This window comes from Sciurus carolinensis (assembly GCF_902686445.1).
Source record: "Sciurus carolinensis chromosome 14 unlocalized genomic scaffold, mSciCar1.2 scaffold_125_arrow_ctg1, whole genome shotgun sequence".
Lineage (NCBI taxonomy): Eukaryota > Metazoa > Chordata > Mammalia > Rodentia > Sciuridae > Sciurus > Sciurus carolinensis.
The window spans coordinates 105,712-131,283 of record NW_025920110.1 but is presented as its reverse complement, the minus strand read 5'-3'; the positions used below and the strand labels follow the sequence as shown (position 1 = coordinate 131,283).

Genomic DNA, 25,572 nt, shown 5'->3' with positions numbered 1-25,572 from the left:
CCTTGAAATCAGACCAGAGACCCTGCATTTATAGAAGAAATATTAGGTCCAAATCTCCACCTTGTTGGCTTAGGATCAGACTTTCTTAACAGGACTTCCATAGCACAAGAAAAAAAAGGAAGAATCAATAACTGGGATAGATTCAAACTAAATAGCTTTCTCTCAGCAAAGGAAACTATCAGCAATGCAAAGAGAGAGCCTACAGAGTGGGATAATATGTTTGCCACTCATACTTCAGATAGAGCATTAATTTCCAGAACATATAAAGAACTCAAAAGACTCTACATGAAAATATAAATAACCCAGTTAACACATGGGCTAAGGATATGAACAATGGCTTCACAGAAGATTTACAAGCAATCAGCAAACATATGAAAAAATATTCACCATCTTTAGTAATAAAAGAAATGCAAATCAAAACTACACTAAGATTCCATCTCACCCCAATTTGAATGGCGATTATCAAGAATACAAGCAACAATGTGTGTTAGAGAGGATGTGAGGAAAAATGTACACTCATACTTTGCTGATGGGGCTGCAAATTAGTGCAGCCACTCTGGAAAGCAGTGTGGAAATCCTTAGAAAGCTTGAAATGTACCTACCATTTGACCCAGCTATCCCACTCCTCGGCCTATACCCAAAGGACTTAAAATCAGCATACTAGAGAGATACAGCCACATCAATGTTCATAGCTGCTCAATTCACAATAGTCAGATTGTGGAACCAACCTAGTTGTGCTTCAATAGATGAATGGATAAGAAACTGTGGTATATATATACAATGGAATATTACTCAGCTATAAAGAATAATAAAATTATGGCATTTGAAGGCAAATGGATAAAATTGGAGCCTATCATGCTAAGTGAGATAAGCCAATCTCAAAAAAAAAAATGGACGAATGGTCTTGCTGATAATGGGATGATGACACATAATAGGTGGTGGGAGAGGAGAAAGGATGGAGGAAGGAGAAACTCTATAGAGGGAAAAGAGGATTGGGAGGGGTGTGGCAGGTAGGGAAAAATAACAGAATGAATCAAACAACATTACCCTATGTAAATACATGATTACACAAATTGTAGGCTGTTACTGTGTACAAACAGAAACAAAATGTATCCCATTTATTTACAATAAAAATAAAATTTAAAAAAATCCTAGAAACTGAAAAAAAGTAATCAAAACCAAAAAAGCCAGGGAATTTGACTTTTGATTCATGTACTTTAGAGTATTATTTTGCAGCAAAATTTAACTGAATTTAACTGCAGTTTAAAAGTTACCTACATTGATTATATGCAATATATTTTCTTTTGTTCAACAAATGTTTATTGCTTTTTCAATTATTCTATTTACAAACAACATGGAGTTTCTTGGCCTCATGATACAAAGCAATATTGTAGTCTAGCAGTGTAGGCAACATCATGGGAACTAGAAAAAGGCCAGGCCTTTTGCTCTGGCCAACAATTTCCAGTTGAAAATACTATTTTACACATATAGAACACTTATAAAATGCACTTGCATGTAAACACTGTAAAATCCTGCCATTTAAAATTCTATACCTCAAAGAGCTCTAAGTACATAAAAAAAAATAGAAGAAATTTCTAATTGATACCAATAAGGCATTTTAAAACTACAAACAGCTTTCTTTATTCAATTTCAAAGCTAATACTCCACAAATACAATAAAATCTGACATTTCATATACATTCCTGCTTTATATTTTTATATTTTAAAAGAAGCCACCTGTAAATACTATTTTCTTTTGCAAAATAACAAAAAGAACAAAAAAATTTTTAAATTACAGTAAAACAAAGTAGTTCTCAAGTGGAAAAGTTATCATTCCCAAAGTCCTTGAGTTGTTCCTTCCTTAAACAACCTCTGCTTCACCAAACTTGGTCCACTTAACAGTAGTATGATTTTTAAGACTCATATTCAACAGCTTAATTATTTCTACTATATTCTGAGGTTTGATAGAATTTTCTGTACTGTTGCCATTGTGACTAAGGCAGAGGAGATGTGAATAAAAATATATTCAGTGCAAAGTTAAGATTCTGTGCCTTTTCAAAAATTGAAACCTAGCAGGTGTAAAGTTCACAGAGTTTAAATGAACTCTATGATGAACTGATTTAACTTCACATGAGCAAAATGTTCCTATAGTTTTATCATTTAGGATAGTTTATAAACACTACAAAAATATTTTATCTTCATTGTGACCAGATCTTCCCTGAATGTCTTAAAAAGAATTTTATTTAAATTTTTAAAAAGTATTGTTCCAAAATCAAGAGAAAATAAATATTTAACATGATGTAGTCACACTACTTCTCAAGATATGGAATTTTAAAGCATTTTTTGATGTTACTTAAAATTTTGATTAAAATGGTTTAAGTTTATACAAATTATGTAAGTAATGGTTTTTGTAAAATCATTACTCAGAAAAATTTCTGACTGAGGGGGGCTGTGGAATAAACAAAGCAAAGTACCATTTATATATACTAGTACACCTAGAATATATCCTCTGCCAAGTCCTGGTCTCTTACAGTACACACAGGTATATCAATTGTGCAAAACCATTTATAGTTCATTACAACCAAAAAGTCACTTGGTCTTAAAGGCTTTAAATTCAGTTTTGAAATATTTATAGAAGTGGGTTTATTTTTAGTAAAGAACTAGATATCTGTGAACCACATGCGTACTCTAAATGATCATAATAGAATTACATGGTCATATGTCCAAGGGCTGAGTTTCCTTGCATCCAAAATGCTTATAATAACTTCTCTTCAAAATAGTTTTTAAAATAAAAAAACCTCAAAATAGAGAAAACAGTAGTATAATAAAATAATTTAAGTGAAGGACTTTAGACATCTCCCTTAGACCCAATGAGTGCATATAGTGATAGTAAGCATATAAATGAATATTGTTACTTAAAAAAAAAGACATTTCAGTTTGCTGACATTGCATTTTGAATAAAAACAGTGGCAGAATCCATCAAAATATGTATCACTAAAAAAGAGCCATGCATGGAATGTGTTGTTGTCTTCCAAACACTTAATAAAATCTTCCTCTAATATTTTCAACTACCTGAAGGTATTGGAGTAACAAGTAAGCCAACAATTATTGTGTTAAAATTAAGAAAAGACCCTGAAAGGGGAGCATACAGGGACAGAAAAATTTAAAATGAAAATATTGCAAAAAATAAAAAATGAAATAAAGCACTGTTTTCATGGATAATCACTGAGCGTGGGGTCTACTCTGTTCACTGAAAATAATCACTACAAATTAAGTTATGTTCATTAAAAGTTTAAGGCTCTCTAATTATGTATGATGCTAAATAAATGCCATCAACATCTTTGGAAAGGCATTTTATTTCTACTGTGGACAAAAACTGTGTCCAGTACTGATCATTAGTACTCCAGGAAACATGAAGCACTAGGTGTTTCATAAATCATACAGGATGTACGAATGGAGTATAAATTCACCACTTTTCCCCTACTAATATTAGAGTCTTTGATCAATGTAATTAGTAATAAATGTGCTGTAATAGAAGAGTTTTGAAAATCCTATCTTTTGGTGAAAAAAACAAAAACCATTCAATGTCAATAAACCGAAAATATTACTTCTCCATAGCATAAATAATTTATAAAAGGGTCCAAGGGCAAATATAGGACACAAATTACAAATGTTCAAGGGAGAAAAATGAAGACTTATTTTCCAGTCACAGGTCAGTCCAAAAGGATATCCAAACAGCTGGATCTCACACACCACAGAACTTGAGGAGATCGTCTACCTTCAAATAATATTTTAGCAGCAAATGACAAAAATCAAAGGATCTATTTTGGCAAGAGAATGTAAGAATAAGAGGGAGCTGATTTTCTAATTTATAATAAAATCAAACTACATGAAAGTTATCTTCACAGTCCTGACTTTGTTGATTTCAGCTAAGTACTTGACATGCACCCTCATGTTTATACAGTGGCTCAAGTGTTTTATTACAAAGAGAAATGGAAAGTAAATCTTCAGTTTTCTCCAAAAGTACACAGGAGGCATATATTCCTTTACTTCTCTCATTAAAGCACCATCCATTCAATTCATTTTGCAATACCAACCCAAAATTTCAGAATGATTAAAAGGTAAATTTTAGCAAAGTTATTAATGAAAAACAGTTAAGGCAAAATAAAAATTTAATAGTTCCCCAAATTGACTAATTTGTTTTAGTAGGAATAAATCATAGTAATAGAAATAGAAGATTTAATAAGTTAAAGTATGAAGGGAGGGAAAAAAAAAAGAAAACAAAAAACCCAACCCTTAAATCTGTCAATTATCATAAATTTAGGAAAGGAAAGGAAACAGTGTACAGGTAAGCAGTTACACTTTTCTATCAGGTGTGGTGTTGCAAATTTCATGGACACCCAATGCATTTCTTATAAACAAGAACTGCAGAACTAAACTAACCTAGGTCTGCGGTCACAATCCTTTGGTAAGGATGGACACGCATATCGTGCCTTCGAACTTTAGTAGCCACCGCACCTAGTTAAATTGCAATTACCAAGACAAAGTTAGAAAACATACAGAAGGGGAAAAAAAAACATTAACAGCAGGTTTATCAAAATGAATTTCAAATGTTCACTTACTACAGAAGTTTGTTTTAAGAAACATGTTAAGGCATAGTAGTTTTAAAATTAACCGTAATATGTCACATATATATGCATCTATTAATATTGCATTCATTTCAAACATGTTGACCTTAACCTATTTTATCCATTCATTTACAATCCCCAAGTTACAGTATTTCATGAACTCTATTAGATCCAAACATATTTGAGCTTTACTAGTCACATATTCACTGAAGTGCCTTTCTTGCAGCCAGACAACTTAAATAATGCCATGTTTAATACTGACAATTATTTGCTAACTTTAAGACCACTTCCAGAGTTTATTACTTAAAAAGATTTAAAAGCAATTCTTAAAGCCTAGAGATCATGTTTTAAAACTTTGAGTCAATAAGTATGAACTGCAATGAATTAGGTGATTAGTAAAGCAAACAGTATAGTACACTTAGCAGTCAGTACACTACTATACACTCCTTTATAAATTACCATTACTTTGTCATATTACAGACTAAACCAAATTAATAACATGGTTTTACTTTATATCTATGTGCAAAAAGTGCAAGTAAGCCACTGACTGCTAGGCTAAGTTTTTTCCCCAGAGGCTGCTGAGACTAAGCATTTGTTAAATTCAGATCTGATGAGGGTTCAGTTAAGACCGATCTTGAATTCTTAGCCTTTAGCTGGGAAAGCCATACCTAATACACCACTGGGTTCAATAGGGTACTCAAGGATTGATGTAGCTGGTGCCAATGTGTAAGGGTATTCATAGGGTATGATCGCCCACCGCCCACAGGCGGTGGGCAATCACAACACGTACACTTTTCTTTATCACAGGAACCAAAAGGGGTTTTATTCCACAAGTCTCAGACTTATATTGAGAACATCAGCCTATCAGAGAGTAGACTACCAGGAAAGTCAGCCTATCAAGGAAGAGTCTCCAGGCAGATACCAGGATTGCCTCATGTACAACAGCCAACCAGAGTTACTTCCTAAAACTTGTTTATGAGTGCAGTTATGTCTGGCAAGCTGCCAGGTGCCATCTTAGAGATCAGGCCATGGTGAGGCTCTGGGGCCCTCAGAGCCCGCCCCTGACATCTCCCCCTTATTCTTTAAATAAAGAAAAGATTACTTGGGACCATGCGTGTCTTAGGTTGTCCATGGCAAATTACATCCTTACCCGTCATTGGAATTCTGACCTCCAGGCGTCAGAACCCTGTCTTAGGTTGGTATGCATTTCCATGGATTTTACCTGTCTTTGACTACTGGTCCAGCATGCTTAGCCATACTTGGGGGGATGTGCCTGTCTCAATGGCTGTCAAAGCCTGTACTATAGCCCGTTGATGACATCGGGCATCTTCGCGAGCTCTGATTTGGCTGCGTATAACATATGCTATCCCTAAGCAGATAATATTCAGAACAGCTACTGTTCCAGCCCACTGTTTTGTCAATCCCAGGGCTTTAGATAACAAACAGAACATCTCGGATACCGATGTAACTGAACCCTGGTGGCATTGACTCTGAGTATCAAACATAGATGACCAATTTTTAGATAACATAATCACAGAGCTAAGGTTATTATAAGCAATAGGGGTGACACACACTGCTCTTAAAGGATAAACACATCCCAGTCCCAAAAGTTCTTGCAAGATATCCACTTGTTCTTGTAGTAAGTCCACTCTTTGATTTACAAGGAGTATGCCTGCTGTTAGATGTTGGTTTAGGGTCTCTTTAGTCTGTAAGGCTGCAGCTGTATTTTCGGCCAAGTGATTGACTGCTGTTGCTGTAGGTATGGCAGTTGCTAGTGCTGCTGTTGCAGAAACCACTATTGCAGTGACCATAGCCACTGTGATGCCAAATTCTCTCCTGTTTCTTGATAGTAACACTGGCAATTCCACATCTGTAACAGAGACTGGGACTGGTAGGAAGGTAGGAACACACATTAAGACTGCCAGCGGGAACCTAGAAGCATTCCAACATTGAGAGAGATACAATTGAGAGAAGCGGTTGTTTCCTCCTAAGAGACTGAAAAGAGGTTGTAAGTTAGTTCAAGGGAGGAAAGGCTACGAGCATCATGGTCATCAGAAGTATGTTGGTCTGAGTTACTTGTTGGTAGCATTGGCACTGGTCAAGTTAGTCGCTCAGGAACCCAAATAGGCGATGTTTTATCCTGTGGAAACACACAAACCGAGCCGCGGCTCCAGTAAAGCACTGGGTCCGGGCCGTTCCACTGTCCTGTAAGAACATCCTTCCATTTTACCGTCACTCTATCATGTTGTTTATGATTGCCATGTCTCTCAGCGGCAGAGAGACCCTCATTATCCAGAGTTAAAAAATTTAAAATAAAGAGGCAAAGAGAAAGTTTATCTTTAGGGGACCTGAAGGTCTCCCCTATTCCCCCTTTTTGTTTATAAAGAGTATTTTTGAGGGTGAGATGTGCACATTCAACAATACCTTGTCCTTGTGGGTTATAAGGTATACCTGTGGTTAGAGTTATTTCAAATTTACTGAGAAATTGGTTCTTACCAAATTTTGTTTTTAAAGAAAAATTTAGACTCTATAATGTAGTACAATACTCTAACAGTTGCTTAACCATAATTGTATAAACCCCTATTTTTAAGACTAATTGTTCTAAAGAATAAAACTTAATAGACACAAAGTTAAGAGTAAATTAGTGTTTCTAAGAAATCCTTGTTATTTTACCATGTCATTTTACCATATAGATTAAACTTTGGTTTATATTAGAACATTAGTATTTCACCTTAGGAAAAACCTTAAATAGCTTTAAATGTTTCACATACATACAACCAACTTAGTTATATGCAAACTTGTTGAAACTTGCCCTTTACTTACATAGACTTTCTTAGCACTTACTTAGACCCTCATTTATTTCATCACACAAGCACTTTCTTACCCAGAAACATTTCCTTTTCCCTTTTACTAAATATAGTTCCATACCCAGAACCTTTATTTTCTCTTTCCTATTGAGCCCTTTTTGTTCACATTCTGAAACAACTCTTATGAAATTTCTAAATTTAAAAATACTCTATTTTAATAAGATTAAATATTTTGTTATTTATAGTACTCTACATCAACATTTTATTAGTTTGACCACCTAGAGACTCTCGAGTTATTTTTAAGACATTTTACTTCTATTAGTTTACCCAATTTAAATTGAATCTCTTTAAATCATGTGAATTAAAAATATTTGGATCCATTTTTAAATTTTAATTTTAGGAGTGCTCAATTTTGATACAGACAAAACATGACATTGGACAGCACGACATACACTTAACACAAAATCAAAGGCCTTCAAACTTTGTAGGTGAATCTCCATTGCAATGTAACAGATGTTCAAAAACTCTAGTTGAATAAAAAAAATAGAACTGATCAAAAAGTCATGAGCTCAAAAAAAAATGTAGAATTCAAAAAAAAACAAGAGTCCTGGAAAAATGAAGCTGCCGTTAAGTACTTTAGTAAAGCACCATAAAATTTACTTTTGCTGTAGTTCAGGTAAGACTTTTTGCTCTCTCTCTTTTTTTTTTTTTTTTTTTCTTTTTCTTGGGTTTGAGACCAGTATCCTACTGAGCCTTCAGGCTTTCTCTATTTACATTTCAATGTAAGCCTTGACTGAGATTTGGATCTGAAAGGGACCAAAATGTTCTAGCAGAACTTGATGCCTAGGGCATTTTAACCCTTAATCCTGGTTAGTAATCAATTCAGGTTTGGATGCAGAAAATTGTGAAACAATTATCTCCCAATATTTGTGGGGACTGGGGCTACTATATCATACTCCTTACTAGGACATGCCACTGATGGTTGGGCTGGTTACTCCCTCCACACCGGCATATGTGGGACCTCATGGCAAGAGGACTAGGTGGGCTGGGTGGGGCAAAGTTGGAGGAGGAGAAGGAATTAGCATAGAAGCACAAGAAAGAAGAGACTTGAAGATAAGAAATCCCTTTCCATCTGCCCGCTCTCTTGCGGAAGCTATGTGCCAATATATTTGGTAGCCACAATCCACCTTCCCATGGAGCCACCTTTCATCCCCGCACAGGCCAATTTGTTATCGGTAGTCATTCCTTCCCAAACTAACATTTTAACATTTACCAGGAAGGCCCTACAGGGAGGGGGGAGATTAGAGTTTGTGAGTTTCTGGAAGGAGATGCAATGGGGAGGAACCGGCGGTTCTTTAGGCGACGGCTCTTTGGGGAGAAACTTGGAGCCCCCTTTGGGATGTCCTGGAGAGAAGCAGGCCTTAAGGGTGGATAACGTAGGGCAGACTCCTAATGGGGGACCCTCACCTAAACTGATTTCCCTCTTCCTAACAAGTTGTTCCTCACACCCAGTTTCATTTTCCTTGTCTGTCTCTGATCTTATTGACACCCTTTCTGATGCTTTAGAGCTTTCCTCTTTTATTTCCTCCAAAACCTCTTCCCCTTGTTTTATTGCCTCTCTGCATTTGGTATTAGGAGTATCTAAACACCCTCTAACTAACATCCATATGGCCATGGTTCCCAGGGGTAATGGTTTTACTCTCTCTGTCGCTCTCAAATCCTCCCCTAGAAGCTCCCATTGAGGGATATTCAGTAATCCCTCGTCCAAGAACCATGGCGCAATATCTTCCACTGTGCGTAAAAAGTTTCGGGCTGTTTTAGTTTCAAGAGGAATTCCATTGGCCCGGAGCAAATCCTTTAAGGGACCTTCCATGCACATTCGTGACATTTCAGTGCCCATATTTCTCTATTAAACTAACAATGCAAAGCACTTTAACTAGCAAAACAAAAGCAAAAGCACTTACAAACAATCTCCGTCGCTTATCCTGCGAACTTTAACTCGTCGCTTCCCATGAACTTTAACTCCTCACTTTTCCCATGAACTTTACCTGTGAACTTTAATTTGTCGCTTTTCCTGTGAACTTTAACTCGTCACTTTTCCCACGAACTTTAACTCCGTTGCTTCCTGCCAACTTTAACTCCGTTGCTTCCTGCGAACTTCAACTCCATCGCTCCCCGTGAACTTTAACTTGTCACTTCCCATGAACTTTAACTCTGTCGCTTATCCAGCGAACTTTAACTCGACACTTATCCAGCAAACTTTAACTTGTGGCTTATCGAGCAAACTTTAACTTGTCGCTTACCCTGCGAACTTTAACTCGTCACTTACCCTGCGAACTTTAACCTGGCCAGACTGTACTTTACTTTCCCTGTATTTACCTGATCAGTTTCTTCTTTATAACTCGAGGGTCCCGGGTTTCGGCACCACTTATGATTGCCCACCGCCTGTGGGCGGTGGGCAATCACAACACGTACACTTTTCTTGATCACAGGAACCAAAAGGGGTTTTATTCCACAAGTCTCAGACTTATATTGAGAACATCAGCCTATCAGAGAGTAGACTACCAGGAAAGTCAGCCTATCAAGGAAGAGTCTCCAGGCAGATACCAGGATTGCCTCATGTACAACAGCCAACCAGAGTTACTTCCTAAAACTTGTTTATGAGTGCAGTTATGTCTGGCAAGCTGCCAGGTGCCATCTTAGAGATCAGGCCACGGTGCAGCTCTGGGGCCCTCAGAGCCCGCCCCTGACAATAGGGTGTGTAGATCAACCCAGCCTCAGGCCCTGGAGGGACTATTGCAGCAGTTGGGTGAGGAGTTCCGTTTGGCATGACAGCGGTCTGTATTTGTCTGATCAAAGGCAATATGGTAGGGCCAGCTGGCATAGGAGTACGCAGGGCAGCTGGTGGGACGACAGGCGCAGGCCCAGTTATGATCCTTGGAGCAGCCTGGGCTGTTGCTGCAAGAGAAAAGGCAAGGACTGGTGATTTAATGTTGGCATCTATGTAGGTGCCATTCAGAATGCGAGCTCCATCAGCTGCATCTTCTTTAGTCTGTCTTCTTCTGCTGCAGGTACCAGTAGTTTCTTCACTTCTTCAACTGCTCTCTTCAGTTTTATTTCTGCTCTGTTCTGAGCATCTTCCACAGTGATTAGTACATGTAAATCTTCATTTAGATGCTCCCAATTGTGTTTGCCTCTATTTTGTTCCTCCTTTTTATCTCTCATTGAGCCTTTTCCTCAGACCATTATTTTACATCCAGTTTCTGCTTCAAGCTGTTTAGCTGTAAGTCCTCTGGGTCCAAGGATTCTCCCAACAAAATTAAAATCTGGGTATTCTTTTACAGGCACATAAAGTTTCTCTTGTAACTGAACAATAGGTCCCACAGCATCAGGCAATCCTGCACTCCTTTTCTCTGTACTGCCATTTAATGTGTCATTGTACATGTCTTTCCGTATTCTGCTAATTTCTTCGTCCAGCAGCCGCTGGAGGTGGTTGAAGATCCCGCAGAAGTTGGGCAGGCTGCTCATGAGCTTCTTGTCGTTCATCAGCTGCATCAGATAATCTGGGGTGGTCTTCGGCTTCTCCTTCGTTTCCATTTCCCCGACCATATTCCAGGCTCCACAGCTCACTCTGCCCGCCGCCGCTGCCGCCGACGGAGAGGAGGGAGGGGCGGGGGCGAGCCCCCGCCGCCGGCCGCTGGGGACGCAGCGTCCCGCTCCGCGCCGGCTCCCGCTCCGGGCCCCGCGCCGAGCCCCTAGGCGGCCGGCTCCGCGCGCCCGCCCGCCCCACGCAGGCACTTTCCCTATATGCAATATATTGAAGGCAAAATATATCACGTCAAGAAATGTAAATTCTATAAAAAGTTATCCTTTTATATTAAAATCATGAAATACAAAATAGATAAGAAAGGAAATGTGTAAATATTTACTGAGAGATAAAATACTTAAATACAGACATATACCATATTCTAAATGGTTAGACTAAACAATACAACAATAGTGGTTATCACCATACTAATTTTCATATTTTATGTAACCCAAATTAAATGCCAAGAGTATTTTTGCCAAAAATAATGAAATGCCTAAAATTCATCTAGAGCAATAATGCAAAAGTCTTCAAAAATATTCTTGAATAAGAGTACTTGCATTTCAATTTATCGTAGGGTTATATCTTGATAAACCAATTCTAAGATAAAAATATCATTAAGTTGAAAATGCACTTAAATTAAATCACTGAATATCACAGTTTAACAACACAGAACTCTGTAGAGTACTGTAGTTAAGTTCATGGCTAAGTGGAAGCTCTAATAGTACATCGCAAAGTAGTATCATACTGCATATTGCCAGTAGGAAAAAGATCAAAATTCAAAATGTGAAGTATGGGTTCTTATAAATGTGTACTGATTTTTCAGCATTGTAAACTTGAAATCATCAATTAGGCCATGATGAATCAGAAATAGATCATGTGTATATGTGTAAACGGAGAAATGAAAAAACAAATTGTTCTAGACACTAAAATGAATTAAGCTAATCATACATATATATATATAAACATACATATATAATCTATACCAACTCTGGGGGAAAATGTATCATTCGATGAAATAATTAGATGATCTACATATAGACCCAAATGCCAACATCTTTATACCATAATAAAATCACACAAAGTATAAAGAAAACTAAGGACAATATTATTATTATCTTGATATATCTATAAAATTACACAAATATCAAGTTGATCTCAAGAGCTGAAAGTGTTCATTTATTACAGAGAACACTGATATTGTTTTCCTTAACTCACTCAGAAACAATCTTTTAACAATGAAAATATAATCAACCAGCAGGACAGGCACTCTACTCTTCATTGCCTCTACAGCTACAAGAAAAGAAAAAAACTTCTATTTTTAAAGATTTCAATTTTTGGAACCTGCCCAGCCAGCAGGTCAAGGACAGACACCATAACTGATCGACCCTGCCTGACCACTGCTACTAGGTTGTGACATCACTGGTTGGTTGCAGTTGTGGAGCGAGCTGGCAGGTGAGTCAGACTGATTGCATCATGAAGGTAGCAGGTGGGAATCCAACCCACCTGCCTTGCAGAGCTGGGTGGCAGGTAGCCAACCCACCCAACCTCTAGGCCAAAGATAGATGCCATCACTGAACCCCGCTTGACCACCACAATGAAGTTTGTCTCCATGTTGGAGCTAGACAGGGGCTTCTTATAGCCTGGTGCAGGCATTTTGAATTATTCCTGAGTGCGTGGCCATCATCATTGGAAGGGCAACTCCCTTCCTGAGACACCTACAGGAGGGAGAGGACCTTTGACAACACACAGGAGACAAGGAGAGGAGAAATTGAGAGACTCAGGACCAACTCAGAGCCACTGGGGAATATACCCAACCTGAGGGCCACCACCCCAAGAAGGTCAGGTTCCTAGTGGAGTACTGCATTATCAACTTCCTCCAAGACTTCAGGGTACTGAAGTCTAAGAGGCGAGTTATTGGAAATTTACAGAGACAATATTAGTCAATAGAGAAAATCTGCAATATCCCAGAGTTCCACTACTAGAGGGGTAGATACCGGAACAATATGAGAAAACAGGGAAGAAAATCTCTCAAAAAACCCTAGATGGTATAGTAATAAAATCCAATGACAGCAAGGAAGAAGAAATGTAGAAAGTTAGTTCGGAATGTACATAATTAATACGATCAGAGAAGCAAATGAGGAGATGAAAGAGCAAATGCAGACATTGAATTATTGCACCAATCGACAGTTAAAAGAGCAAATACAGGAAGCAAAAGATCATTTCAATAAACAGTTAAAGATATTGAAAAAAAGCCAAACAGAAATCCCTGAAATGAAGAAAACAATAAACGAAATTAAAAACTCCATAGAAAGCATAACCAGTAGGATAGAATAACTGGAAGACAGAACCTCACATATCGAACACAAAATATTTAATCTTGAAAACAAAGTTGACCAAACAGAGAAGACAGTAAGAAATCATGAACAGAAACTAAAAGAAATATGGGATATCATGAAAAGGCCAAATTTAAGAATTATCAGGATTAAGGAAGGCTTAGAGAAACAAACCAAAGGAATGAACAATCTATTCAATGAAATAATATCAGAAAATTTCCCAAATCTGAAGAATGAAATGGAAAATAAAGTATAAGAGGCTTATAGGACTCCAAATACACAAAATTACAATAGACCCACACCAGGGCATATTATAATGAAAATATGTAATATACAAAATAAAGACAGAATTTTAAAGACTGCGAGAGAAAAGAATCAAATTACATTCAGGGGGAATATCCAATACGAATATCAGGAGATTTTTCAATCCAGACCCTAAAAGCTAGAAGTGCCTGGAACAACATTTTTCAAGCCCTGAAAGAAAATGGATGCCAACCAAGAATCTTATACCCAGTAAAACTTAACTTCAGATTTGAAATAAAATACTTCCATGATAAACAAAAGCTAAAAGAATTTACAAAAAGAAAGCGGGCATTACAGAACATTCTCAGCAAAATATTCCATGAGGAAGAAATGAAAAACAATGATGTAAATCAGCAAAAGGAGGAAATACCTTAAAGGAATAACCAAATAAAAGAGAAATCAAGTTGTGTCAAAAATAAATAAATAAATGAGCCAAATGACCAGGAAGGCAAATCATCCTCAATAATAACCCTGAGTGTTAATGGCCTGAACTCATCAATCAAAAGACATAGACTGGCATTGGATTAAAAAGAAAGATCTAACAATTTGCTGCCTGCAAGAGACTCATCTAATAGAAAGAGATACCCAGAGACTAAAGGTGAAAGGATGGGGAAAAACATACCATGCACATGGAAACAGCAAAAAAGCAGGAGTATCCTTCCTCATATCAGATAATGTGGACTTCAAACCAAAATTAGTGAGAAAGGATAAAGAAGGGCATTTCATACTGCTTAAGGGAAGCATAAATCAGCAAGACATAACAATCATAAAGATCTATGCCCCAAAGAGTGGCTCATCCATATACGTCAAACAAATTCTTCTCAATGCCAGAAATCAAATAGACCACAACACAATAAGAGTAGGTGATTTTAACACACCTCTCTCACCACTGGACAGATCCTCCAAACAAAAAATGAAAAAAGAAACCATAGATCTCAAAAATACAATAAAAAATTTAGACTTAATGAATATTTATAGAACATCCAAGAAAGAGCAAATACACTTTTATCTCATCAGCACATGGATCCTTCTCTAAAATAGATCATATGTTATGCCACAAAGCTACTGTTAGCAAATACAAGAAGATAGAGTTACTACCTTGTATTTTATCAGATCCTAATGGATTGAAATTAGAAAAAAAATGACACAGTGAAAAACAAAAACTACTCCAACAACTGAAGATTAAATAACATGCTGTTGTATGATGAATGGATAACAGAAGATATCTGGAAGGAAATTAAAAAAATCTTAGAGGTAAATGAGAACAAAGAAACAACCTATCAAAATCTCTGGGACACTATGAAAGCAGTACTTAGAGGAAAATGTATTTCATGGAGTGCATTTAATAGAAGAAAAAAATCAACAAATAAATGACATAACACTACAGCCCAAAGCCCTAGAAAAAGAAGAACAGAGCAACACCAAAAGTAGTAGAAGACAGGAAATAGTTAAAATCAGAGCTGAAATCAATGAAATTGAAACAAAAGAAACAATCAAAAAAATTGACAAAATAAACAGTCGGTTCTTTGGAAAACTAAACAAAATTGTTAAACCCTTAGCTACACTAACAAAGAGAAGAGAGAAAACACAAATTATTAAAATTGGGAAAGAAGAAGGAAATTTCACAACAGACAAGATTGAAATACAAAACATAATTTGAAGCTATTTTTAAAATCTTTACTCCAACAAAATAGAAAATCTCGAAGACATCAACAGGTTTCTAGAGACATATGAATTACCTAAAGTGACTGAGGAGGACATCCACAATTTAAATAGATCAATTTCAAGTAATGAAATAGAAGAAGTAATCAAAAGTCTATGAAAAAAGGAAACTCTGGGACCAGATGGGTTCTCAGCCGAGTTCTACAAAACCTTAAAAGAAGAGCTCATTCCAAAACTTCTCAAAGTATTCCATGAAATAGAAGAGGAAGGAAACCTCCCAAAGTTATTCTAAGAAGCCAATATCACTGTGATACCTAAACCAGAGAGAGACACATCAAGGAAAGAAAATTTCAGACCAATATCCTTAATGAACATTGTTGTGAAAATTCTCAGCAAAATCTTAGCAAGTTGCATACAAAAATATATTAAAAAGATAGTGCACCACAATTAAGTGGGTTTTATCCCAGGGATGCAAGATTGGTTCAAAATCTGGAAATTAATAAATTAATTCACTATATCAACAGACTTAAAGTCAAGGATCACTTGGTTATTTCGATAGATGCAGAAAAAGCATTTGATAAAATTCAGCACCCTTCATGCTCAAAACACTAGAAAAAATAGGGATAGTGGAAACATACATTAACATTTTAAAGGCCACCTATTCTAAGCCCATGGTCAATATCATTCTAAATGGTGAAAAACTGAAAGCATTCCCCCTAAAAAATGGAACAAGGTCAGGATGCCCTTTTTCTCCACTTTTATTCAATATTGTCCTCAAAACTCTAACCAGAGCAAATAGCAAGACCAAGAAAACTAAAAGGATACAAATAGGAAAAGAAGAACTCAAACAATCCCTATTTGCTGAGGACATGATTATATATTTAGAGGAACCAGAAAATTCCACCAGAAAACTTTTAGAACTCATAAGTGAATTCACTAAACTAGCAGGATATAAGATTAATGCTCATAAATCCAATGCATTTTTATACATAAGTGATGAATCTTTAGAAACAGAGGTTAAGAAAATTACCCCATACACAATACCTTTGAAAAAATAAAATACTTGGGAATCACTCTAACAAAAGAGGTGAAAGACCTCTACAATGAGAACTACAGAACACTAAAGAAAGAAATTAAAGAAAACCTTAGAAGATAGAACGATCTCCCATGTTCTTGGAGAGGCAGAATTAATATTGTCAAAATGGCCATACTACCAAAACTGCTATACATATTCAATGCAATTCCAATTAAAATCCCAATGATGCACCTTACAGAAAGAGAGCAAGCAGTCATGAAATTTACCTGGAAGAATAAGAAACCCGTAATAGCTAAAGCAATCCTTAGCAGGAAGAGTGAAGCAGGGGTATCCCAATACCAGAACTTCAACTATACGACAGAGCAATAGTAACATAAATGACATGGTATTGGCACAAAAATAGACAGGTAGATCAATGGTAAAGAATAGAGGACATGGAAACAAACCCAAATAAATACAATTTTCTCATACTAGACAAAAGGGCCAAAAATATGCAATGGAGAAAAGATAACCTCTTCAACAAATGGTCCTGGGAAAACTGGAAACCCATATGCAACAGAATGAAAATAAAACCCTATCTCTCACACTGCACAAAAATCAACTAACAATTGATCAAGGACCTTGAAATCAGACCAGAGACCCTGAATCTTATAGAAAAAATAGTAGGTCCAAATCCTCACCTTGTTGGCTTATAATCAGACTTCCTAGCAGGACTCCAATAGCGCAAGATATAAAAGCAAGAATCAATAACTGGGATAGATTCCAACTAAATAGCTTTCACTAAGCAAAGAAAACTATCAGAATTGCAAAGAGAGAGTCTATGGAGTGGGAGAAAATCTTTGCCACTCATACTTCAGATAGAGCACTAATTTCCAGAACATATAAAGAACTCAAAAGACTCTACATGAACAATACAAACAACCCAATCAACAAATGGGTTAATGATATGAACAGAAGAAGATCTACAAGCAATCAACAAACATATGAAAAAATGTTCACCATCTTTAGTAATAAAAGGAATGCAAATCAAAGCTACCCTACGATTCCATCTCACTTCAATTAGAATGGCAATTATTAAAAATCCAAGCAACAATAGGTGTTGTCAAGAATGTGGGGGAAAAGGTTCACTTATACATTACTGGTGGGGCTGCGAATTAGTGCAGCCACTCTGGAAAGCTGTGTAGAGATTTGTTAGAAAAGTTAGACTGTAACCACCATTTGACCCATCTATCCCACTCCTTGGCCTATGCCCAAAGGACTTAAAATCAGCATACTCCAGTGATACAGCACAACAATGTTCATAGCTACTCAATTCACAATAGCCAGATTGTGGAACCTACCTAGATGCCCCTCAAATGATGAATTGATAAAGAAACTGTGGTATATATATATATATATATATACCATGGAATATTATTCAGCCTTAAAGAGTAATGAAATTATGGTATTTGCAGGCAAATGGATGCAATTGGAGAATATCCTGCTAAATGAGATAAGCCAAAGGATTAATGATCAAAAAACCAAAGGACAAATCTCACTGATGAGCGGATAATGACACATATAGGGGGTGCGAAGGTGGCAAGAAAGGAGGAAGGAGGGACTATATAGAGGGGGGAGAAAAAACATAACAGAATGAATCAAAAACTATTATCCTAAGAAAGTATATGATTACACAAATGGTATGACTCTTCTTCATGTTCAAACAGAGAAACAAGATGTGTCCCATTTGTTTACAGTAAAAATGAATTTAAAGAAGACACTGGATTTCATGGTGGTGGTGGTTTCTCAGAATATCTAGTAACATTTTTTTCTGAATGTTAAAGGCTGGCAGTTCATGGTACCCTCTAATCCTCATCATTTATGCCTTTAAATTTTTGTCCTTGCCTCAACCTCTTTGCCCACAGTTTACAGGATGCATATTCCCACTGCAGTGCTCAGGTACTGTTATTGTTGGGGTGCCAGTTGGGGTCCAAGTCCTTGATGTGCTAAGAAAGAACAGAACAAGAAACACAGAAGTAACAGGCAAAGTATAGAATTATTGAAGGTGAATGTGAAAGCAGCATTCTGTAGGGTATACTGGAGTAAGACTAGCAAAAGAAGCTCAATACCCCTATGTCTACAAATCAATCTTACATGCTGGGTTCTGAGCCATTCACTTACCTATATGGACATGATTGAAGACCTTACACCATTTGCTCCCATTGATTATCTTGTAATACATAATCAGAATAGTGTCTGATATTCCCTCATTGGTTACTTTAGAAAACCAAATTAGAATACTGTCCACTTTATTCACATTGGTCATTTTAGAAGGACAAACCTGAGGTTGGAGCTGCCATGGTGATAAGTCTTCAGTGGTGGGAATTGTCATGGCAGTGGCACTTAAAGTAAACAAAGATGTGATGTTATGTCTCCCTGTCTTGTCATTCAGTGGTATTGTTCTGGTAACAAGCCTCCAACATCTTGGATGTACCTAAACTCTACCTAAAACCTGAAAGTTAGGAAACAAAAGAAAGTGATTCCAATTATTACATTATCCACTTAAAAATTGAACATTCCTTATAATCTGAGCTCCCCCCAAGCTACCAGCAGGCAAGTTTCCTCCACCCCTCACATTTCTTTTATTTTACAAAGCCCTTGTGGACACAAGGGACAGGGAAACAACAGTGAAGGCCTCCAGGCCACCCTCCAATTCTTGGTCATCCAGAGATCTGCTGGGTTTTACCCCAACGCTTCTGGTACTTGACAAAAGCACTGTCCACACCTCTGTTGCCCTGGGCCAAGCAAGCTCGCCTAGGCCCAGCCCTGGTGATCTAAAGACTACCCACCACTTCCTGGGAGGCCAGAGTATGCAGGCACAGGCACAGTGCACTGGTGGCTCAGAAGGGGTGGCATCTTCAGAGTGCACTACTGGCACCAGTGTGGAGCCTGGTGGGTAGTGATGTCATGTTCTATAGCCTACATGGGTGGCAGTGTGATTGTCTGTAGGTGCTCTGTGCCCACCATGGACAGAGCACAGGATCCCCCAGTCAATTTTAATTGCCATGTTTTCCTCTTTCTCTCTCCCTCCTCTCATTGGCAACACCACCATCCAACTTTTGTGTTTCTTAACATATTAGTTTTTTTATTTTTTATTTTATTTTTTTTATTGTATAAAATTGGGATACATGTTGTTTCTCTATTTGTACATAGAGTCAAGGCATACCATTTGTGTAATCATACATTTACATGGGGCAATGATTTTTTTTTCCTTTCCCCCCACCCTCCCACCCCTCTTGTCCCTCTATACAGTCCTTCTTTCCTTCATTCTTACCGCTCTCCTTATCCCTAACCCTAAACATAATGATAACTCCTCCCACCCCCATTAATGTCCTCATCCGCTTCTCAGCGAGATCATTTGTCCTTTAGTTTTTTGAGATTGGCTTATCTCACTTAGCATGATATTCTCCAATTTCGTCCATTTGCCTACAAATGCCATAATTTTATCATTCTTCATTGCGGAGTAATATTCCATTGTATATATATGCCACAGTTTCTTTATCCATTCATCGACTGAAGGGCATCTAGGTTGGTTCCACAATCTGGCTATGGCGAATTGAGCAGCAATGAACATTGATATGGCTGTATCTCTGTAGTATGCTGATTTTAAGTCCTTTGGGTATAGGCCAAGGAGTGGGATAGCTGGGTCAAATGGTGTTTCCATTCCATGCTTTCTGAGAAATCTCCACACTGCTTTCCAGAGTGACTGCACTAATTTGTAACCCCACCAGCAATGTATGAGTGTTCCTTTTTCACCCTATCCTCGCCAACACCTATTGTTGCTTGTATTCTTCATAATCGCCATTCTAATTGGGGTGAGATGAAATCTTAGGGTAGTTTTGATTTGCACTACCCTTATTACTAGGGATGTTGAACATTTTTCATATACCTGTTGATTACTTGTACATCTTCTTCTGTGAAGTGTCTGTTCATTTCCTTAGCCCACTTGTTGATTGGATTATTTGTATTCTTCGTGTAGAGTTTTTTGAGTTCTTTATAGATTCTGGAAATTAGAGCTCTATCTGCGGTATGGTTGGCAAAGATATTCTCCCACTCTGTAGGCCCTTTCTTCACATTTCTGATAGTTTCCTTTGCTGAGAGAAAGCTTTTAAGTTTGAATCTATCCCAGTTGTTGATTCTTGCTTTTATTTCTTGTGCTATGGGAGTCCTGTTAAGGAAGTCTGATCCTAAGCCAACAAGTTGAAGATTTGGACCTACTTTTTCTTCTATAAGATGCAGGGTCTCTGGTCTGATTCCAAGGTCCTTGATCCATTTTGAGTTGAGTTTTGTGTAGGGTGAGAGATAGAGGTTTAATTTCTTTCTATTGCATATGGTTTTCTAGTTTTCCCAGCACCATTTGTTGAAGAGGCTATCTTTTCTCCATTGCATATTGTTAGAACCTTTGTCTAGTATGAGAAAATTGTATTTATTTGGGTTTGTGTCCATGTCCTCTATTCTGTACCATTGATCTACCTGTCTATTTTGGTACCAATACCATGCCGTTTTTGTTACTATTGCTTTGTAGTAGAGTTGAAGATCTGGTATTGCAATACCCCCTGCTTCGCTCTTGCTACTGAGGATTGCTTTAGCTATTCTAGGTTTTTTATTCTTCCAGATGAATTTCATAATTGCTTGCTCTATTTCTGCAAGGTACATCATTGGGATTTTAATTGGAATTGCATTGAAACTGTATAGCACTTTAGGTAGTATAGCCATTTTGACAATATTAATTCTGCCTATCCAGGAACATGGGAGATCTTTCCATCTTCTAAGGTTTTCTTTAATTTCTTTCTTTAGTGTTCTATAGTTCTCATTGTAGAGGTGTTTCACCTCTTTTGTGAGATTGATTACCAAGTATTTTATTTTTTTCGATGCTATTGTGAATGGGGTAGTTTTCCTAATTTCTATTTCTGAAGATTCATCACTTATGTATAAAAATGCATTGGATTTATGAGCATTGATCTTGTAACCTGCTACTTTACTGAATTCACTTATGAGTTCTAAAAGTTTTCTGGTGCAATTTCCAGGTTCCTCTAAATATATAATCACATCATCAGCGAATATGGATAGTTTGAGTTCTTCTTTTCCCATTTGTATCCATTTAATTTCTTTGTTTTTTCTGATTGATCTGGCTAGAGTCTCAAAGACGATGTGGAATAGAAGTGGTGAAAGAGGGCATCCCTGCCTTGTTCCAGTTTTTAGGGGGAACACTTTCAGTTTTTCAACATTTAGAATGATATTAGCCATGGGCTTAGCATAGATGGCCTTTATAATGTTAAGGAATGTTCCCACTACCCCAATTTTTCTTGTGTTTTGAGAATGAAGGGATGCTGTATTTTATCAAATGCTTTTTCTGCATCTATTGAAATAATCATGTGATTCCTAACTTTAAGTCTGTTGATATGGTGAATGACATTGATTTCCGAATGTTGAACCAACCTTGCATCCCGGGGATAAATCCCACTTGATCGTGGTGCACTGTCTTTTTAATATATATTTGTATGCGATTTGCTAAAATTTTGTGGAGAATTTTTGCGTCGATGTTCATTAAGGATAGTGGTCTGAAATTTTCTTTCCTCGATGTGTCTCTGTCTGGTTTAGGTATCAGGGTGATATTGGCTACATAGAATGAGTTTGGGAGGGTTCCCTCCTCTTCTATTTCATGGAATAGTTTGAGGAGTATTGGAATGAGCTCTTCTTTAAAGGTTTTGTAGAACTCGGCTGAGAACCCATCTGTTCCTGGACTTTTCTTTCTTGGTAGACTTTTGATGACCTCTTCTATTTCATTGCTTAAAATTGGTTTATTTAAGTTGTGTATGTCCTCCTCATTCAGCTTAGGTAATTCATATGTCTCTAGAAATTTGTTGATGTCTTCGAAGTTTTCCTTTTGTTGGAGTATAGATTTTTGAAATAGTTTCTAATTATGTTTTGTATTTCACTCGTGTCTGTTGTGATTTTTCTTGTTCATTCCGAATTTTAGTAATTTGAGTTTTCTCCCTCTTTCTCTTTGTTAGTGTGGCTAAGGGTTTATCAATTTTATTTAATTTTTCAAAGAACCGACTGTTTATTTTAAATTTTTCCAATTGTTTCTTTTGTTTCGATTTCTTTGATTTCGGCTCTGATTTTAGCTATTTCCTGTCTTCTACTACTTTTGGTATTGGTCTGCTCTTCTTTTTCTAGCACTTTGAGCTGTAGTGTTAAGTCATTTATTTGTTGATTTCTACTTCTTTTTTTGAATGCGCCCCATGAAATAAATCTTCCTCTAAGTACTACTTTCATAGTGTCCCAGAGATTTTGATATGATGTGTCTTTGTTCTCGTTTACTTCTAAGAATTTTTTTATTTCCCTCCTGATGTCTTCTGTTATCCATTCATCATATAATAGTGTATTATTTAATCTCCAGGTATTGGAGAAGTTTCTGTTTTTTATTCGGTCATTTATTGCTAATTTCAATCCATTATGATCTGATAGAGTACAAGGTAGTATCTCTATCTTCTTGTATCCGCTAACAGTAGCTTTGTGGCATAAAATATGGTCTATTTTAGAGAAGGATCCCTGTGCTGATGAGAAGAAAGTGTATTCGTTCTTTGTTGGATGGTATATTCTATATATGTCCGTTAAGTCTAAATTGTTGATTGTGTTGTTGAGATCTATAGTTTCTTTATTCAATTTTTGTTTGGACGATCTATCCAGTAGTGAGAGAGGTGTGTTAAAATCGCCTAGTATTATTGTGTTGTGGTCTATTTGATTTCTGGAATTGAGAAGGATTTGTTTGACGTATGTGGATGAGCCAATGTTCGGGGCATAGATATTTATGATTGTTATGTCTTGCTGATTTATGTTTCCCTTAAGCAGCATGTAATGTCCTTTTTTATCCCTTCTGACTAGTTTTGGTTTGAAGTCCACATTATCTGAAATGAAGATGGATACTCCAGCTTTTTTGCTGTGTCCGTGTGCATGGTATGTTTTTCCCCATCCTTTCACCTTTAGTCTATGGGTGTCTCTTTCTATGAGATGAGTCTCTTGCAGGCAGCATATTGTTGGATTTGTCTTTTAATCCAATCTGCCAGTCTGTGTCTTTGGATTGATGTATTCAGGCCATTAACATTCAGGGTTATTATTGTGATATGATTTGTATTCCCAGTCAGTTGACTCATATTTGTTTTTGACATGATTTGGTTTCTCCTTTATTTGACTATTCCTTTAGGCTAGCACCTCCTGTTGCTGATTTGCATCATTGTTTTTCATCTCTTCCTCATGGAATATTTTGCTGAGAATGTTCTGTAATGCTGGCTTTCTTTTTGTAAATTCCTTTAGCTTTTGTTTTTCATGGAAGGATCTTATTTCATCGTCAAATTTGAAGGTAAGTTTTGCTGGGTATAAGATTCTTGGTTGGCATCCGTTTTCTTTCAGGGCTTGGTATATGTTGTTCCAGGCCCTTCTATCTTTTAGGGTCTGGATTGAAAAATCTGCTGATATTCTTATTGGTTTCCCTCTGAATGTAATTTGATTCTTTTCTCTCGCAGCCTTTAAAATTCTGTCTTTATTTGTATGTTAGGTATTTTCATAATAATGTGCCTTGGTGTGGGTCTGCTGTAATGTTGTATGTTTCAAGTTCTATAAGCCTCTTGTACTTGGTTTTCCATTTTATTCTTCAGATTTGGGAAATTTTTGGATATTATTTCATTGAATGGATTGTCATTCCTTTGGTTTGTTTCTCTAAGCCTTCCTCAATCCCAATAATTCTCAAATTTGGCCTTTTCATGATATCCCATAATTCTTGTAGATTCTGTTCATGATTTCTTACCATCTTTTCTGTTTGGCCAACTTTGTTTTCAAGATTAAATAATTTGTCTTCAATGTCTGAGGTTCTGTCTTCCAGGTGTTCTATCCTATTGGTTATGCTTTCTATGGAGTTTTTAACTTGGTTTATTGTTTTCTTCATTTCAAGTATTTCAGTTTGTTTTTTTTTTTTTCAGTATCTCTAACTCTTTATTGAAATGATCTCTTTCTTCCCATATTTGGTCTTTTAACTGTTGATTGGTGCGATCATTTAATGCCTGCATTTGCTTTTTCATCTCCTCCTTCAATGCCTGCATTTGCTCTTTCATCTCCTCATTAGCTTCCCTGATCGTTTTAACTACGTACATTCTGAACTCCCTTTCTTACATTTCTTCTGCTGTGATGTCATTGGGTTTTATTGATGTAGTATCTAGGTTTGTTTGGGACATTTTCTTCCCTTGTTTTCTCATATTGGTCAGCTGTCAGTGGGACCCCGAGATATTGCAGTTTTCCGCTATTGGCTTATAGTGTCCCGGTAGATTTCCAGTGTATCACCTGCCAGCCTTCAGTAGCCTGATGTCTTGGAGGAATCTGATAAGGCAGTGCATCCGAAGAAACTGCCCCTATCCCCCTACTGGTTCCACGGTTTGGAGTTGGCTCTGTGCGGAAAGGCTCTCACTGGAGGCCTGCACCATGCAGCTGGCCGTTGTGGAGGAGCCCACTGCCAGAGTGTGGAAGGCTACCTTGGGAAGACTCTAGCTGCCCTGCCCGGCTCTGATAAGCCACCTCTATCTGGGCCTGCCACCCGGGCTGAGATTTACCCAGTGGGCAGACTCACCTGTGGCTCTATTTCAGTCCGAGTCTCTCAATGCCTCCCCTTCTTAACTCCTGGGTTCTGGAGTGACTAGTGGTGCAGTCACCCTCTAAGCCGCCATCTTGGATCGCCCCGTGTAGAGAGCCTGCTGCCGGAGTGGGCAGAGCCGCCTGAAGAGGTCTCTGGCTGCCCTGCCCTGAACCCAGAGGCTGCTTGCGGATCGAAGTTCTCCATTGGTTCGAGGGCTTGTGGCTGTTCTATGTAGAAAACTTCTCACTGGGTGGTCTGCTCTGAGAAGCTAGCCTTGAAAGGCACCTCCCACCACAGGGGTCCAGGCTACTTGGGGAAGTCTCTGGCTGCCCTATCCTGGTCACTGAAGCTGCTTGTGTGCCAGAGTATGCTGCGCTGCGCTGGTTCCGGGACTTGGAGCTGTTTGGTCAGAAAGGCTCTCACTAGTGGGCCCACTCCGGAACCTGGAGAAGCTGGCTGTGGGCGGGGGCCCACCACCGAGTGCACAGGGCTTTCTGTGGAAGACTCTCAGCCACCCTCCCGGCTCTGATAGCCCCTCTATCTGGGCCTG

General features: G+C 37.6%; 1 pseudogene; it reads right to left on the bottom strand.

The window, feature by feature from the left end:
• Positions 1-3,063: 3,063 nt before the first annotated feature.
• LOC124973332 (protein quaking-like) lies at positions 3,064-14,403 on the bottom strand (annotated as a pseudogene).
• Between the last annotated feature and the right edge of the window lie 11,169 nt (positions 14,404-25,572).